Genomic DNA, 18,854 nt, shown 5'->3' with positions numbered 1-18,854 from the left:
TTCGTCAAATTTCTGCCCAACTAGAGCTGTCACAGTCAACTGTAAATCCTGTTATTGTGAAAACGTCTAGGAGCAACAACGGCTCAGCCGCAAAGTGGTAGGCCACACAAGCTCACAGAACAGGTCCACTGAAGTGCATAGCCTGTACAAATTGTCTGTCCTCGGTTGCCACACTCACTAACGAGTTCCAAACTGCCTCTGGAAGCAACGTCAGCACAAGAACTGTTTGACGAGAGCTTCATGAAATGGGTTTTCATGGCCGAGCAGGCCTAAGATCACCATGCACAATGCCAAGCGTCGCTGGAGTGGTGTAAAGAGTGCTGCCATTGGACTCTGGAGCAGTGGAAATGCGCTCTCTGGATTGATGAATCATGCTTCGCCATCTGAAAGTCTGATGGACGAATATGGATTTGGCTGATGCCAGGAGAACGCTACCTGCCAGCTGTAAAGTTTGGTGGAGGAGGAATAGTAGTCTGGGGCTGGTTTTCATGGTTCGGGCCCCTTAGTTTTAGTGAAGGGGAATATTAACGCCACAGCATATAATGACATTCTAGATGATTCTGTGCTTCCAACTTTGTGGCAAGAGTTTGGGGAAGGCCCTTTCCTGTTTCAGCATGACAACGCTCCTGTGCACAAAGCGAGGTCCATACAGAAATGTTTTGTTGAGATCGGTGTGGAAGAACTCGATTGGCTTGCTTAGAGCTCTGACCTCAATGACATCGAACACCTTTGGGATGAATTGGAACACCGACTGCGAGCCAGGCCTAATCGCCCAACATCAGTGCCCGACCTCACTAATGCTCTTGTGGCTAAATGAAAGCAAGTCCCCGCAGCAATGTTCCAACATCTAGTGGAAAGCCTTCCCAGAAGAATGGAGGCTGTTATAGCAACAAAGGGGGGACCAACTCTATTTTAATGGCCATGGTTTTGGAATGAGATGTTTTGCCAGCAGGTATCCACATACTTTTGGTCAATGTAGTGTATGTACCAGTGAAGTGTACCTTTGACCTTTTTGTAACCCAGGAAACAACACTGTAGTGTACCCTAGCCAAGCAATAAGTATAAACTTAGTGGCACTGCAGAAACATTAACTGTGCCCCAACCTAGAGGTTGCAAGTTCAAATCCCAAAGGTGTAAATGTATACTCTATGTTGTGTCCTTGAGGACTGCTATGTTGGTGGTGATAATTGGACATTATTTACTTGATTCTGTGCAGCTTTCAATAACGTGCAGAAGTACAGAAATGCATTATTGCCAATGTCTGTGATCATACAGTATCTTTCATGCTCCCAGATTTGGTGGTGTAGCTGCACTGTAGCAGGACATTGTACACCAGCTTCACAGCGGTTTGGATGGTACAACGACTGTCTACACTATACTTGCTTGTTATGTCACATAAGCTGAAATCAGCCGAACTATTAGAATTTGAGCAACCAGGAAATGGTGGAGCGATTTCTGCATTGTGCATCTTTAAAGCCACAATTGTGGTCACAGTACAAAATTACAGACAATTTTACAGTAACTGAAATCAGAATACAGCAGCATAATGTCATTTTATAAAAATAACACCTTAAAGTTGCTGTACATGTTGACTTTATTTTTACTGCAACCTTAGTCAAAGTGCAGAAATCTATTCTTGGCAATAAATATATTGTGAATCTCCATTGTGTCCACAGACCTGGTGGACAGGCAGGAACTTCTGGTAGCTAGCAGCCAAGAGGTTGAAAGTATAAATCCCAAGGGAGGTTGAGTCCCAAGTAATCAGTTTATAGCAGTATAATGTCCATTAACACCTTCATTTTGCTGTAAAATCACGGGAACTTATTGTATTTTTACAGTAACTAGACAAAAACCTCCACCGGACCATAACACAATGTTCAGAGAACGTCCTAAAAGCGTCCTTGGAACAAACTGGGAACTATATAAAACCTGCAGGGGACCATGACTGTTTAAATTTAATCGTGTAAATGATGCCTTTTAAAGTAAAATATTTCAAATAACATATGACACCTGGGCTTTCACATGTGTTCAAATGTTGTATCGTGTGGTGTCATTAACTTCACATTAAATCACATGATCACATGAGATCACGTGTTCACATGTGAAATTCATGTGTTTTTTAAGGGAATAAGGGACTATTTAAACAGCAGTGGCTAGACATGTTAAGTATCAGTATATGTTTGGCTTTGAGTTGTTATATACAGGTATTTATTCTAAATACAAATTATTTCTAGAGAAATAAATTGCCCCTGCAGACTCCATCCAGATTCTCTCCAGCTGGTCCCAGATCTGTTTGTACTCTAACCATACTCCATTGATGTCACTGTCAAGCCAAATATAGTTTTTTCCCAATGTGATATTTCCCTATAAAATAACACTTACATTTTTTTACTGAAAACACTTTACACTTTCATATGAAAAACCAGTCGCACAACCATATACTTTTCTATATGTTTATTAAAAGATATGACATTTCATTGTAATTTAGGGTGAAACATTTGACACAGTGGCGGAATGAATGTGAACTTACCTCGTTGAGTTCTTGAAGAGTGGATTTGTTGAGTTCTTGGAAGAGTTGATTCGTTGAGTTCTTGAAGAGTGGATTTGTTGAGTTCTTGGAAGAGTTGATTCGTTGAGTTCTTGAAGAGTGGATTTGTTGAGTTCTTGGAAGAGTTGATTCGTTGAGTTCTTGAAGAGTGGATTTGTTGAGTTCTTGGAAGAGTTGATTCGTTGAGTTCTTGAATCATTCAGCTGTTGAAGGCTGCTTTTGTTGCCAGCCTGAAACCCAGCAGACAATGTAGCTGTAGCTTAAACCACACAGAAATCTACATTGTATGCTAGGTCCAGGACCAAGCAAAGATGTCTCGTCAGCTGTCACACACACACACACACACACACACACACACACACACACACACACACACACACACACACACACACACACACACACACACACACACACACACACACACACACACACACGCACACACGCCCACGCGCACACTGTCTCTGACTGAGTGATCATAGAGAGAATGTGACATTTCATCTTGCCTGTTCTCTATAGACATATTTCTATGGAAACTGCAGGCATCGCATCGTAAACAATGTTCTCCTCTCTTAAAGGCTCTGTGCTATTGTGCCTGACACATGTGACATTTCCTTCAACTCTGGCTCGCTTTTTCTCTGCTCTCGTCAATTCTCTTTTCTCTCTTTTAGAAAACAGCACAATTCAGAGAAGAATAGCAAGAAGAGTTTGAATGGTTCTCGCCAAGGACGGTGCGGAGGGAGAAGATAATTGAGAGGAGAAGAGAGAGAAAAGAATATTCCGATTTTGTTGTTGTTGAAATGACAAGCATAGGCAGAGAGAGCGTCCTGTGCTGTCATGAGATGTAACAGCCCATATGATAACATACTAGACAACCAGAGAGAAATGGAATGTGCAATTAGCCAATCAGTTGGTAATGGGATGTACCACCAGGCCGGGAGTAGGAAGCAGGCAGTGGCGTGTGTTCAGAGACCCAGTAGCCAGATGTAGCTGCTGATAATTACACAGGATCTACACTGCCTACTGAGCAATTGACCCACACGCAAATACAGGCTGTCCGTCATGGGGGGGGCTTCATCATGGTCGTCATCCTCATATGATCATTGGGTCCATTCTGGTTAGAGAGAGAAAGAGAGAAAGTGGGAGAAAGAGATGGTCATTATTGGGTAAGAAATCATAAGGCAACATTGACTGCAGCTCTTAAGTGAGAGGAGCAGGAAGGGGGAGGGAGGGAGGAGAAGAAACAAGGAGAGAGGATGGGGTGAGAGGAGGGGGGGAAGGGAGAGGAGAAGGGTGACGAGGGAGAGACAGAACAGACAGAGAGGATGGGGTGAGGGGAGGGAAGGATATGAGAATTATCTCTCTATAGCTATCTCTAAGCATGGCATTATCAGTTTCAGATTCCTGACATTCTTTCCCATTAGGCCTGGGGCAACTGGAGGCAGCAGGCACTGCCATGTCAGCTCCACAGTGACTCTGATGCCACACTTGCATTCTCTTTTAGGGAGAAGTTTCCTTTAAGCATTTTGCTCTAGGCACTGATCAGCTTACCCTCTCCAAATCCTAACCTGAACCATTAGACACAAACTTTACTACGGATCTAGGATCAGCTTTCCCTCCCCGAATACCGTAAAAAATAAGTCATATGGGGACAAGTCTGTATGAGATTATCATGGCAGTTATTTACCGTAAATATCATACATCATTTCCTCTAGGGAAAACTCAACCACCTAATCGAAGTGGGGGAGGGAGGAAAGAAGAGGAGAGGACATGGGAAGGAATGGAGTGAAGGACAGTAAAGAGGAGAGAGATATTGAGAGATGGATGAACAAATGGAGAGGCAGATCAGAACATGGAGAGGGAGAGATGGAAGGATGCATACTGTGTGAAAAGATGGAGGAAAGAGGGGAATCTAGGGGAGGTATGGACAGATGGAGGATGGAGTGGTATGTATGCTGGGCTCTCCCTCTTGTCCCCTGTCCAATTTTGCCTCTGCATACCTGAAGCCGTATGACCGTACTGATCAAACATAGCAGTCTCGTACTCTACTCAACCAGCTGATGCTCACTTGACTCCAAGTCTCTCTCTCTCTCTCTCTCTCTCTTCTCTCTCTCTCTCTCTCTCTCTCTCTCTCTCGCTCTCTCCCTCTCTCCCTCTCTCTCTCTCTCTCTCTCTCTCTCTCTCTCTCTCTCTCTCTCTCTCTCTCTCTCTCCTCTCTCTCTCTCTCTCTCTCTCTCTCTCTCTCTCTCTCTCTCTCTCTCTCTCTCTCTCTCTCTCTCTCTCTCTCTCTCTCTCTCTCTCTCTCTCTCTCTCTCTCTCTCTCTCTCTCTCTCTCTCTCTCTCTCTCTCTCTCTCTCCCTCTCTCTCTCTCGGAGTGTTTTGGCTGGTGATGACATTAGTGTTGAGAGTTCAATGTGTTCAGTGAGTTTGAGTCCCATGTCAACGTAGGAGTTGCAGTGTTGACTGAGAGCCAGAGAAAGAGAGTTAGTGAGTGGGTTGAGTATGTGATGCAGGGCTGACATTGGTGATGACTGCTGTAGAGAGGAAAGTTGTGTGGCACATCAGTCGGACGTGGTGGCAGTGAGATCACTAGATCAACTAGGCAATGGGATGAGCCAAACTTCTGATGATATTGTCACTTCTGTACTTTTAGCATGGCCAATAGTGACTACTGGGCAGTGGACTATGTACTGTATGTGTGGTAGGGTGGTGGAGAATGGCCTGGGGCTGTGGGGAGGAACGCGCTTCCTGGATCCACATGAATGAATTGAGAAGGACCCGGTACATTCCAGAGAGAGACAGAGAGAGAGAGAGAAGGGAATGAAAGAGGAGGGGAGGGAAAAACACAACTGTTGTCAATCAATCAATCCATGACTTGCGCAAGCAAGCAAGCAGGAGGGTGCCACTGAGCTACAAAGCAGGACTGGGGTCAATTCAGTCATTTTAATTATGTTCAGTTCTTTTTCAATTCAGGAAGAGAACATTATTTTGACCCTGACCCTGCTACTGAGCATGCCCTGTCCCCGGAGAGCTTGCTGATTGGAGGAGAAATAAAGCATATAGCTGTTGCTATAGGACTTAGGAGGGCTGAAATACAGTGTCTTACCTGTAGACAGATGCTAGAACGAGGATAGCTGATGTCTAGAGGTAGTTGAAGGTCAGCAGGGCGGCTGACAGCACAGTGCTGTTATGAGTCACCCTGGTGACTGTGGCTTGGTACACTCAGGACTGCTCTGACACCTATAACACACACAATGCAACAGGTCAGTGACAGGGGTTCATGTTTCACTTCTGATCCTAACTTGATCAAGACTTACAGTGTCGGTAAACCTGTAATCTCTCGTGGACAGATCTACCACAACATAACTGGTACGGTAGAATCTGCGGGGAAGGAATGGGGTGTGTGGGATAACGAGCAACAGTAGTTCCAGTGTTTTTTTTTTTTCATCACTGGTTATTCGAACAAATCCGGATTTCGCAGTTCTTAGCATCTTCCGAGTTTCGGAAAAGGGAGGGGACATTTGGCCTGTAACTGTCAAAAAGTAAGGGTGGAGCTCCTCGTTCCGGTTCCGCTCCTTGTTCTAGTATCTCTTCCTCTCTTCTCTTAACGCGTATGGACACAGAACTTAATCGAGCAGCTTACCAACTACGTGAGAATTTAGTTCTGGGTTAACCGAGATTAGCAAACCTGGAGTATACTGCAAACCCAGTGAAAACATTAAAACGTGAGTATTGTGTGACTGCGTTTGTGTGTGTAATGGTAACAGACCTAAACCAGTTAGACTTACATGATCAGTGATACGGTGATACAGTGTGTTCCACTCTCCATCCTTCTATCTTATCTGCTTCTTTCCATCCTTTGATAATGCTGTGAGTGTGGGCGTGTGTCCATGTGATGCTGCCATTCTGCATCAGAAGTGGTCAAGTGTATGTAAATGGCTCAGTTGTTTCCAGTGAAGCCCAAAGCCTTACGGTTGAGAGGGACACTACATATGTAGGATCTTAATTTGAGCCAGTTCGCTACAGCAGGACAATAACCCTGCAGCAACAGGAAATGTGAATTACTATGTGGATTATAATTCATGGAAATTTTATAAGGGTTGAAACATTTTTCATAAGGGAAAATCAAGTCTGAAATGTCAAAGTGGAAAAGACAATCTTTAGAAGGGAAATCCTTCTGTTCACACTGATGTACACTAGGCCAAACTCCACTGACAAAATACCATTTGATTTATAGATACAGTAGGTTCGAAAATCAACAACACTTCAAGCCAGAAAAGAATCCAAATACGAGTTGTAATAGGCACATAAGTTTATACAGAACACAATATAAAACATTGTGACGAGAGATAAAGAAGGGTTGAGACCAGGGCTGTGTGTGTGTATATATAAGCGTAAGGCTATTCCTGGAGTGTGGTGCATGTTTCAGTTGATGTGGGTTTCCTCCTAGCTGCCTGGGAGATGACTGGGCCTGACCACATCCACGCACGCACACACACACGCATGCACACACACACACACACATGCAAACACACACACACACACACACAGCCAAACACACACGCAGGCAATCACACACACACGCAGGCAAACACGCACGCACGCACGCACACACACACACACACACACACACACACACACACACACACACACACACACACACACACACACACACACACACACACACACACACACAGTAAGAGGAGCCAAGAGGAACTTAATCATTACCCTGCCTGGCCTCAAAGCATGGGGCAACCACCACCGTGTGTATATGTGTGTGTGTTTATTGGGTGGCAGTTGGGTATTATGTATGTGTGGATGTGTGTGGGTGTTGGCGTTTACTGAAGTATACAGTATGTGGGCATGTGTGTGTGGGTGTGTGTCTGTAGGATGTGTAAGTTGGGTGTGTTTGTGGGTGTGTGTTGGGAGGACAGGCCATGTTCGTTATTACTTATCATCAGCTTGGAGGCCAAGGCAGTATGAGTTCAGGTTGCTTTTCCACTAAATTCAATTCACATGAGAGATGAACAATATCCATAACCAACCCTTAGTCTACAGCACTCTCACCAACTGGTCCTCTTTCAGCACCAACTTTCCAACAATTAGCATGTAATTCCATCAGAGCATCGGCCAATCAGATACTCCGCTCCAACATTCCGCCGGGACAGATCTGGAGGGTCAGATTGGTTCAGCCGGATCTGCAGAACAGTCCAACCAGAGAGAGGGAAGCCATTTTCTGGTCTGTGGAGACATGAAGGTCACGGAACGTTGAATGTCCCTGCCATCCCGTTTACCACAATGTTCCCAATTTCAATTGTTCTAGATACAGTACCCAACCCCCCCCCCCCCTCACCCCTCTCATTTCCTCTCTTTCTAATACAGCATCTGCTTTATTAGCGTAAAGCAGAGCAGATGTAACAGTTTGAAAGTGAAAGGGGACCCTGAATGGTTCATCTGGGTGTTGGCTCGGCCAAACAGTGGTCCTGGAGCCTACAACTAAAGGCCCAGCTCCAGAAGCTATTTCAGCCCCATCCCTGTAACCCCGTACCAGTCCAATACCTCAGCCCCAGACCCATTCATATCCCTAGCCCAGAGAGGGGTGTCTGTGGGACCTTCCAAAAGGCTGGACAGATGGGAAAGGGCTGGCAGGGCGAGGAGAGGATCTGGAGAGAGGAGGAAAGGGGAGCTCCCTGGTGTAGTGTCTTTATGAAGGATTGGCAACCTCTCTCTTGTCCCAAATCCAGAGAGAGAGAGAGAGAGAGTGAGTGAGAGAGTGAGAGAGAGAGAGAGAGAGAGAGAGAGAGAGAGAGAGAGAGAGAGAGAGAGAGAGAGAGAGAGAGAGAGGGAGAGCTGGATGGATGATGGTCCAAGATCCCTAGATCCTGTGGAGCTGAGTTGGATGTGTCTCTCTCCCTAGCTGCTTTAGGGTTACTGGCTCCATGCTCAGTCCTATAGCATTACACTGCCCCATTTGTTGAATTCGCAGGGATCTGCACAGCCAGAGTGCAATAGCTGAGCCTCGCCCTCTTCCTACCTTCTTGATCACGGTATCTGCCTTGCCGGGGAAGTATTGTCCTACTGTAATGATTGTTCCAATGGATGAATGTAAGGATTGTTCCAATGTGTGGAAAATGTGTTGAAAATAATAAATGATGTAAAGCTACTTCAGGCACCTTTTAGAAGGTCAGATACACGTTCTACTTCCCTTGAACTTTTAGCTTACTGAATTCTAACCTGAACAGCTGATTGGCATCTCACCATACATTTCTTGATGAGAGTTCCCATATTAGCAATATCAGCCAGGAAAATCCCTGTTTTTCTGTTTTCTATGTATCCAATCTCTTGTGAGTGTAGTCAGCAGTAGATAAAGAGTTCCACTATAACACTTATTACTGGCTCCCATCTGAATAACTTATGTACCCTGTGAGTCATCTCTCCAGCTGATTACAGTAGAAAAGAAATATCTCCTTCAAACACAGATCTCAGGTCTTGCTCGTTCATCCAGCTGTTTCATGACGTGCTTCCGCTCTAGGGTCTCTTTCCGGCACCCCGACTTATTAGAATTCAATGCACTCTCGGTTAGGCACCAGGTAGGGGAAGCTACAGCCATATATGGGCATAGGGACACACACCGTACCAGATGGGTGTGTGGAGAACCGTTGGAACCTATCGTACCTGAATGCACACAGGCTCCGCCCCCTAGAGCCCATACAAACACAAACACACGCACACTTGAGTGTGGTGACATCAAACCAAACGCAGCGAGCTGCTCCTGTGACGTCTAAGTTATGCAGTTAAGCCTGAACTCCTTTCTCTGCGAACGACAGACTTCCAGTGAGAGTGGCTCCATTGTTGTATAAACAAAGCGAAATCAGCTCATGCAAAAAGGAACGCGATAGAGTGGAGTTCAATAGGTTTGCTCTAGTTAAATAAACTGACCTCGGCTAGTGACATGATTAAAGATCCCGCCAACACACTCACTGCACGGTGAACTGATGACCTCACATTATTCAACCCTACTTTTACCACCAAAATACTCTGCCACGGAAAGATGTTCATCTGCCAGACTTTGCCAAGAAGGACAGGTGAGAGTGCATGGGTATTGGATTAAGATAGAGGGCAGATTCCAACATTATCTACCTCTGAGAATTTTATCTCAACCATCAAGATACCGGCGACGCATCTTACCGACAATAGCATGCTTATTACACAGTCTAGAAATGCAGGCACGATAAGCACAGATATGCAGATACAAACACAATTCACAAAGTTAATGGCTGACTTATATCACCCTCTCACACACACACACACACACACACACGCACACGCACACGCACACACACACACACACACATTTGTTTTACTATCTTTGTGGGGACCAAACAAATAATTCCCATTCAAAATCCTATTTTCCCTAACCGTCACCCTCAATCTAACCCTAACCTTAACCCCAAACCCCTAACCCTAACCCTAAACTGAACCCAAACTCTAACCCTAAACCTAACCCCTGAGCTTAAAATAATGTCCCCACAAACTTTCCTTGTTTTACTATCCACACGCACGCAGTCAGTAAACGACCAAAGAAAGTATTGCATGAGTGTGACTGTTGGCCAGACAGTTGGACTGGGAGGGTGAGGGAACCAGAGTTATCTGAGGTGGAGCCATAGGATTGGATATCATTGTACTGCAGTAAAACAAAGAGAAAGGGTGTGTGAGTGTGTGGGAGGGAGTGTAGAGGGACTAGCATGCAGGGGCTGTCTGGAAGCACATTCCTTGGCCATGCACACACACACACACACACACACACAGACACACACACACACACACACACACACGTGCCCTCTGAGGGATCCCATGTCTATGACAGGTAGCCTTGAGATCTAATTTTAGGATGGCCATTGTTCACGTTTGCTTCCATTTGTTTCGGTATGAGCAGCACTAAAGTAATTAGGTTAGTATGCCACTACAATTCAAGACCTGTCACACCCCAGAGAGAAGGACCAGAAGTAATGCCTAACTCTAAGGGAAGTTTCACCACACAACATTTGTATGTTATGAACCCAATTGAGTAAATAAATACAGAATCAAATCAAACCATATCATTGCCTGATGGACATTAAACCTTAAAATACTAATCTGGACACACAAATACGCAGACACGCATGCACACACACACACATATACGCAGACACGCACACACATACGCAAACACGCACACACATACATATGCAAACACGCGCACACACACACAACCTTCGGGACAGCTGGTAACCGGGGGAGAGCAAGGCAACCGCAGAAGGTTACTCTAAACACCGGTGATTGCACCCTGCTGTCCATTCAGAAATGATTCTCTTCTCTCAACCAATCAGATCGTGCACTCAGACTGCCCATTCATAAAGAAACAGCACTGAGTTCCGCATGTGGTAGGATATAGTATACATTCACTTCCCCTTCTACAACGCATCCCCCTATCCTTTGTGCTCGGAGTTCATTTATGCCTTCTGCCATTGGGTACAAGGAGTGGACTGTACCATTACCCAAGTTTACGGGGGAGACAGCACGACAGAGGCTGAGGGGGAACGCATAGACAGGAAATGATATTACATTACTATTCCCTCTGAGATATGGTATCAACCCAACAGAACAAGTCAACGACTGAAGAGATAAAATAGACTACAGACACATAATATAACTGTTATCCTAATGATGAAAAATAAAGTTTGCCCTATACAATATCACATGTACTATTTACAGCTCATTTAAAGAACTCGCATTTGGAGACTGCAGAAGAGCTATAGCTCTCTCATACAGCTGTATCCGGATCATTCCAACGATGCCCAAGCTGTGCGCTATTACTATGTAACAGTGAATGAGCTATTTGCTATGACACTAGTATAGACAAACTATGACGTAACACTGTCAGTAGTAAACCCCATTTAATACATAGCAGCACTAACACATTACAGTCAATCTATCACTTAGCATTCAGCTAAAGTACCTCACACAAATATCAATCCCAAAAGATGCCCCACGTCTTCCTATTCTTACAGGCCTTACAGTTAGAGAGAGGATCTCTGTCACAATGATGTCACTATTTTCTAAATGCAGTGTATATTTCTATTCAATAAGAATCTGTCCTTCTGATTCTAACAACTCTGCTTCTCTGTTTTCCTCTAGTTTGGTCTAACTATGGAGGATCTGTGAGCGTTTTCTCAGCCTTAACGTGGACCATATGACATCCATCAGAAGCAGCAGTGTTAGCTGAGATTTCTATTTTTTTCACTTACCCTCTCGGAGCATTTCTTCCTGACGTCTGGGAGCCTCTTACCAGGTTTGAAAGGTCCCCTTCTCATTCTCTATGACTCTCACTGTCTCTGTTTGTCTGTTTCCCTCTTCTTCCTCCTCTTTTTCTCTGCCCCCGCTCTCTCCCTGGCAGATCATCTGGGGTTCCCCTCCAGTTTGCCACTCTCAGGAATAGAGAGAGAGAGAGAGAGAGAGAGAGAGAGAGAGAGAGAGAGAGAGAGAAAAGAGCGAGAGCGATAATTGTCTCTCACCCTACGACAACTTCACAGTTTCTGTGAAACTAAGGACGGACTATTTTGAATTTGGTTTAGATCTCTTTCTTTCTTTCTCTGTCAGTCTTTTTTTTCTACTCCAGTTGCATTCTGTGTAACTGAGTGTAATCAGTAACAGGCTTAAAGTGACAGCGCAGTGCTGTGCTGAAGCCGACACAGACTCTCTCTCTCTCTTTCTCTCTCTCTCTCTCTCTCTCTCTCTCTCTCTCTCTCTCTCTCTCTCTCTCTCTCTCTCTCTCTCTCTCTCTGTGTATGAGTCCCTCTGGGATAAAGGTGCTTTCCCGGCACACTCGAGACGCCGCTGCCGACCACACTCTCACAGCTCGGCCCTGCCGAGAGAAACTACTATCATATGTTACACAGCACTAAGACTCTCCTTCTCCCTCAGTCCTCCTCTCTTTCTGTGCCTACCTCCCTCTCTGGCTCCCCTGCTCTCCTTCTCCCTCCGTCCCTCTGACGCAGACAGACACACACACACTCTGTTACACACACTCCGAGCCGAGTCTCTGTGCTCTTATAGTCTTATGAGCCTGGCTGAAAGGGGCGGGGCCTATCTCTGTGAAGGGCATTGTCCGGTTACACTCCTCTCAATTGAGAGGTTAGAGAGAGGACACCCATTCAGAAAAAAAGAAAGGAAGGGAGAGAGGAGAGGAGGAGAGAGGATGAGGGGAGAGGAAAGAAATGTCGGCCAGGGGCAGCTTCAGTAGTGTACTGTGTTTCTGTGTGTGTGTGTGTGTGTGTGTGTGTGTGTGTGTGCGTGCGTGCGTGCGTGCGTGCGTGCGTGCGCGTGCGTGTGTGTGCGTGTTCGCCTCGGGTCTTTAAAAGCAGGAAACTCCCCTACCAAAGTGTCGGGCGTCTGTTGAAAAGCCTGTAAAATAGGGAAACGACAGGCAGCCCTGAACACAAAGATTCTAGTATCGCTATCAACACCGAGATGTACACATTGATGTGTTGATTGATTGAATGAATTATTGATTGAAACAAACAGTGAGAGTCCTGTATATCCCAAATGTCTCTCATAGGCAAAAACTGGACCCCTCCGCTTCTATCCCATCGCAATGGTCCCGCTGAACTGTCTCTAGTCTACACCACAGAGAAAGTACCTGGACTTACAGTCGATCTCCTCTGAGACACCTGAGAAATAGGAAGATAAGCTGAGTTATCAGACACCACAGCACTGATGACAAGTACAAGACAGAAGCTTGGATGTCCAGCAGAGAGAACGACAGAGAAAGAAAAAACATCTTCATCTGCCAGTACTCACCTCCATATAACCTTCTCACAACCATAACTTTCCTTACTCTGTTACCAAGAGTACAGGAAGAGGCTCAGAAACTGCCACTCCAATACAAATCCCTGATCACGCTGGTAGCTCAACCAATCAGCAGATGTATAGAGACACCTGATCTGAACAGTGCGTGTGCAGTATGACACTCCTTGTATGAAGTCGTTTTAATGTTAAAAGTTACAAACATTCCGAATCAATGTTAAAAGTTACAAATGTTCTGTTTTAATGTTAAAAGTAAACATTTCTGTTTTTATGTTTAAAGTTACAAACGTTCCGTTTCAATGTGAAAAGTTACATACGTTCCATTTTAATGTTAAAAGTAAACATTTCTGTTTTTATGTTTAAAGATACAAATGTTCCGTTTCAATGTTAAAAGTTTCCAACCCCCACACTCTACCCGTCCTTACTCCCTAGTTTAACCTATACCTAAATGTCTTACTTTCAACCCCTGCCCCATCTCTCCATACCCTACCTGCCGACTGGTCCTAGCCCAGCCCAGACCTACCCTCCTTTCCTCTCAGACCCTACCCCTCACCACTGGGTGTTCCCTGCCTTACCTTAGCCCTTCGTATCCTCTTCCTCCTGACTACAACACCCTTCCCTCCCTGTCCTCCTCCTACCCCTCTCTTCCCCAGTGGTTGGTTTGGGCTAGGGTTCGGATGGGGCTGAGCCTTCTCCCAGAATCACATAGCTGGGAACTTAGTCAGCGGAGGGCATGTGACTCATCCCAGAGCTGCACCCAAACTACGCTCTATATGGTCTTCTGTTAAGACTACCACGCTTGTGTACACACACATATGTGCACGTGCACACACACAATACACACGTGCATGAGTGGTACAGCATGAACACGCACAAAAATAGGAAAGTACATACATACACAACCAGTCATAGTAGTATGGGATGTGGGAGAAACGTCTGGGGCTGACACAGTCCATTCATAATTATTTTAAATGGACAGCGTGAGTCACATTGAGGATAGACCTGTATTACCCACACTGCTTTTCTGGCTACTAAAACCTTTGCAAGTTCATGAAGCTGGAGTCTGTAGCTACGTAAAGACACCGTTATACCACTGTAGGTACTCTCGTGGCTTTCAAAAGACAATGACTGAAGTAGGGATTCAAAACGAATGAAGTAGGGATTCAAAATGACTGAAGTGGGAAATCAAATTGACTGAAGTAGGGAATCAAAATGACTGAAGTAGGGAATCAAAACGACTGAAGTAGGAAATCAAAATGACTGAAGTAGGGAATCAAAATGACTGAAGTAGGGAATCAAAATGACTGAAGTAGGAAATCAAAATGACTGAAGTAGGGAATCAAAATGACTGAAGTAGGAAATCAAAATGACTGAAGTAGGGATTCAAAATGACTGAAGTAGGGAATCAAAATGACTGAAGTAGGAAATCAAAATGACTGAAGTAGGGAATCAAAATGACTGAAGTAGGGATCAAAATGACTGAAGTAGGTAAATGAGGAAATGTAAATGATGCCAAATTATGAATATAATATACATTTGAAATTATGGATTTTTTGGGGGCCAGTATAAAATTATTATTATGACCCAGTTACTACATAATGCATAGTGGTTGGGTGGGGCTCTAGGAAACCCAGTTACTACAGAATGTACAGAGGGTGGGGGGGAGGGGTGTGTGTGTATGAATCACAGCTTGCCATGTGTCAGCAGCACAGAGAAACTACTGCTCTCTGTAAGTCTCTCATTGTGTTCAATAGTGGCTCTCAGCTCTGGTAGCTAGCTAGCGTTAGTGTGGTTTAGCTAGCATGACTCAGAGCCATGACTGGCTAAAGGACTCTGGAACTTGGGGACAAACAGCTGGAATTACCTTCACTAGAAAGGCATAATGGGAGGTAATGACTGCAATGCCAGAGAATCTTATTCCTCTGATTTTGACTAGGATGAGCATTACTTCTGTAGAAGAGGGTTTTGAATAGGTTGTGTTACAATATTTCATAGAGTCTTGGTGTTTTACTTAACATGTGTTTTCTTAAAAGAATAGTTTGTTTGCTTCAGGTGTGTAAGTACATTTTTACTGTAATAATTCTAGACAGCTAAAGAAATTGTTCAAATTCTTAACAGAAAATTGTAAAATATGTATACAATTAATTTGTATAAGTAATTTAAAAAATAATACAATTAATTGTTGTAAATTACAATTTAATATTTAAAATGATATGGATTGCTGATTACCCTAGTTGACAGAAACGTTTGTACAATTCAATTCACATTTGTTTCCCCTTAGGTGAGTTTAGAAACAATTATTTCAAATGTACATTTAAGTAAATTAGTAAATTACAGTTATGCAATTCCTTGTTCTGGAAAAGTCTAAATATTAGGGTAAAACATGTTTTAAAATATTATTAAATATAAAATATTTATTAAATATAAAATATACATTTATATGTGCAGAGACTTTGAAATGAATTTAGCGATATATCAGCTTCATAAAAATGTAAGACTAATTTGATGAGTGAATTCATTATAAATAAAGGATGTAGGATCTTAATTTGAGCCATCTTGCTACAGCAGTAAAATAATCCTGCATCAACAGGAAAAGTTCATTATTATATGGACTTTAATTAATGGACATTTTTTGTAGGGGGTGATACTTTTTTCGTTAGGAGAAATCAAGTCTGACATTTTAAAGTGGAAATTACTACCTTTAGAAGTCTTTTAAAAACTTGAATACACTACAAGTTTGCAAAATTCTGAGCAAAAAAGGTTTGGTTCAAATTAAGATCCTACATATGTACTGTAAATGCATTATACATTGCAATCAATCATTTGGACATAATATTCATTCAAATCAATACGGTCTATAATGACCCAAATTGTATGTCAAGCAATGGATGTATTCAAAGTCACCTACTGTAAAAACATGCATATGTTTATAGCGATGCAATACAATAAGGCAATACCGAACAATCACTGAGCAGCAGTGTCAGAAATTACCCTGATAACGCTGTGTGTGTGTGTGTGTGTGTGTGTGTGTGAGTGTGTGTGTGTGAGTCACTCTATTGTGGTCTCACACGGAGAGTACTCCCTGCTTCTTCTCTGGGTGGATGTACGGGCGTAGTACTATGTATTTCAACACACACAGGCGGGGTCTTTCATATCACCACACACCCTAACACGCACACACACAATGGCAATTGGTGCTCCCGCCTCGCAGTGGAAATGAAGCTGGGAATTCCAGAGATTCCTGAAGAGTAAAAGGTGTGAACCCCAACAGCCCAGCACCCTGGGAATACTGCCGGCTGGCCCCACAGCACCTCAACGGGTAACTGACTTTGTTAAAAGGTAGCGATAGAGAGGGAGAGAGAACCTGCCCAGTGAACCACTGCTCTAAGAATATTTCAATTCTTATTGCAATTTAAGAGAGCTGAAGCTAAATGATTAACAAGTAGTGTAATGCGTTTTCAAAATATACACTCTAAAACCATGAAACGTGACACATTTATAACCTGAGCATCAGTATTTAAAAATTAAACATTAGGCATTTTGATTAGCCAATAAGTGTTCTCATCTTAAACACAGTTGTTTAGAATGCAAGGTTAAACATGACAGGCAGCTTTTCCCACTCAGTTTCCAACCAGGAGAACACAATGTATCTCAGATTTGTGTTCAGATTTGAAACACTAGTGTTTACTTTCCTATCTTCACTCAGAGAGAAAAAGATGTGGGAGGGGCCTCATTATCATATTTCCCAGTATGCTTTGTAGCAGGTTGATATTTAGAATACTAAGATGGCTGTTCCAGTTTAGAAGGTTTAGGTAGTCTTGTTTATTAAATCTTTACCATTAGCAGTCATTCTGAGTGCAGGCTATGGGTGATGAAGCAGTCCAATGTATGGTGTATCCTCCATTTGGCTGGATTCTGCTAAGAACTAGTTAGTTACAACACAGTTCATTGTGACTTGCAGGTCTGACATAAGCTCATGACCCAGGATTTTCAAACAACCATGGTGAGGATGATAAACCTATAACTTCTTTCAAATAGAAATTCCCTTAAACTTTCACTTAGTGAAAACCTCAATTATTAGTTTAGAATGAAACAAGCATGTCTCTGTCACTAACATACACAATCATGGGTGGGTGTCTCTCATTTTCACTCGAAAGGCATGTTGGGAAATATGCAAACACAGCTTTACACCGTACAGTAGCGTTAAAACCTAAATGCCGTGTGCTGAATAAACGTGTTCATGTGTTTAAAAAGTGTTATAGTGAATAAACATGTTCTGGTGTTTACTAAACACTGTGATGCGTCTTCATTTCAATTCTAAATGCCTTGATGCGTTTAAAAAGTGTTACAGAAAAGTGTTTCGTTTTGCGTTCAATTCTTAAACAATTGTTTTTACAGTTTACCTAATTGGCATTTGAGAAATATATCATCAACAAATAATATTTAAATTGATGTAAGTGTCGTGAGTGAAAAATAACTTATTTCATATGGGTAATGTATAATTTATGTTAATTACTTTCTGTTTTTAATTGGGTAATTAATTCAATTGAGTTTTCCCCCTGCCTTTACCCTGCCTGTCACACCAATAAATAATATGGGATAAATATGACACAACATTAATATAATTAAACCAAACATCAGATGGTTCAAACAAATACATTCAGCTGAGTTTAAATGATTTTCAATGTAAATAAATAAATCAGTGTATATATTACCACAGACGTTTAAAGTCAACCACATGAATCTATATAACACAATGTAATAATGTTAATTTAAAAAAAACATGTCCCTGAAAATGCCCCTGTAACATGTCTTATTGAATGATCTACTATCATACATTTCAGACTGTATGGAAATTGACAGTTAAAGCAGCATTATAGCAAAACACACAATCAATAACCTAGTGGCATCACGTCACAGAGGATACCTTTAGCCTATGGTGACAATGACCCCATGACCACGCACGCATGCAATCACTCACACACATACACTAATCTCTAAATAAGATATTCTTCTACAGCCATGTTGGAATGTCTCAGTCAGCTGGACTGCGGCGTCGCCTGATGTAACGGAGACGTCACACACACACACACACACACACACACACACACACACACACACACACACACACACACACACACACACACACACACACACACACACACACACACACACACACACACATGCGCACAACCCCCAGCCAAGCAAGTGCATGCCAGACTTGCCCCCTGTTCCTGGTTGTGTGTCTGTCTGGCAGCAATGTTGATGGCTATATTAGGCCGGTGGTGTCGTCTAGCCTAGGGACAGAGGGAGAGTGAGAGACGCAGCCGTGATGTCATAGTCACGCTGCCCAGGCATAACTTCACGTCTTATCTCTCTCCAGATAGCCCCGCTTGTTTTACATTCTACCCCACTGCCCTCCTGGGGTGTGGGTGTGAGAGCTGTTTGCCTTGCTCTTTTAACC

General features: G+C 43.3%; 1 long non-coding RNA gene across 1 annotated transcript; it reads left to right on the top strand.

Annotated features, from left to right (window-relative positions):
* Positions 1-6,125: 6,125 nt before the first annotated feature.
* Positions 6,126-15,025, top strand: LOC135565674 (uncharacterized). Its single transcript, XR_010461771.1, has 3 exons — positions 6,126-6,270; positions 11,723-11,876; positions 13,143-15,025. It is a non-coding gene; the product is annotated as an uncharacterized LOC135565674 (long non-coding RNA).
* The last annotated feature ends 3,829 nt before the right edge of the window (positions 15,026-18,854 follow it).

The sequence above is a fragment of the Oncorhynchus nerka genome, linkage group LG1 (assembly GCF_034236695.1).
Source record: "Oncorhynchus nerka isolate Pitt River linkage group LG1, Oner_Uvic_2.0, whole genome shotgun sequence".
NCBI classification, from domain to species: Eukaryota; Metazoa; Chordata; class Actinopteri; order Salmoniformes; family Salmonidae; genus Oncorhynchus; species Oncorhynchus nerka.
This window is presented reverse-complemented; position numbering and strand designations above follow the sequence as displayed.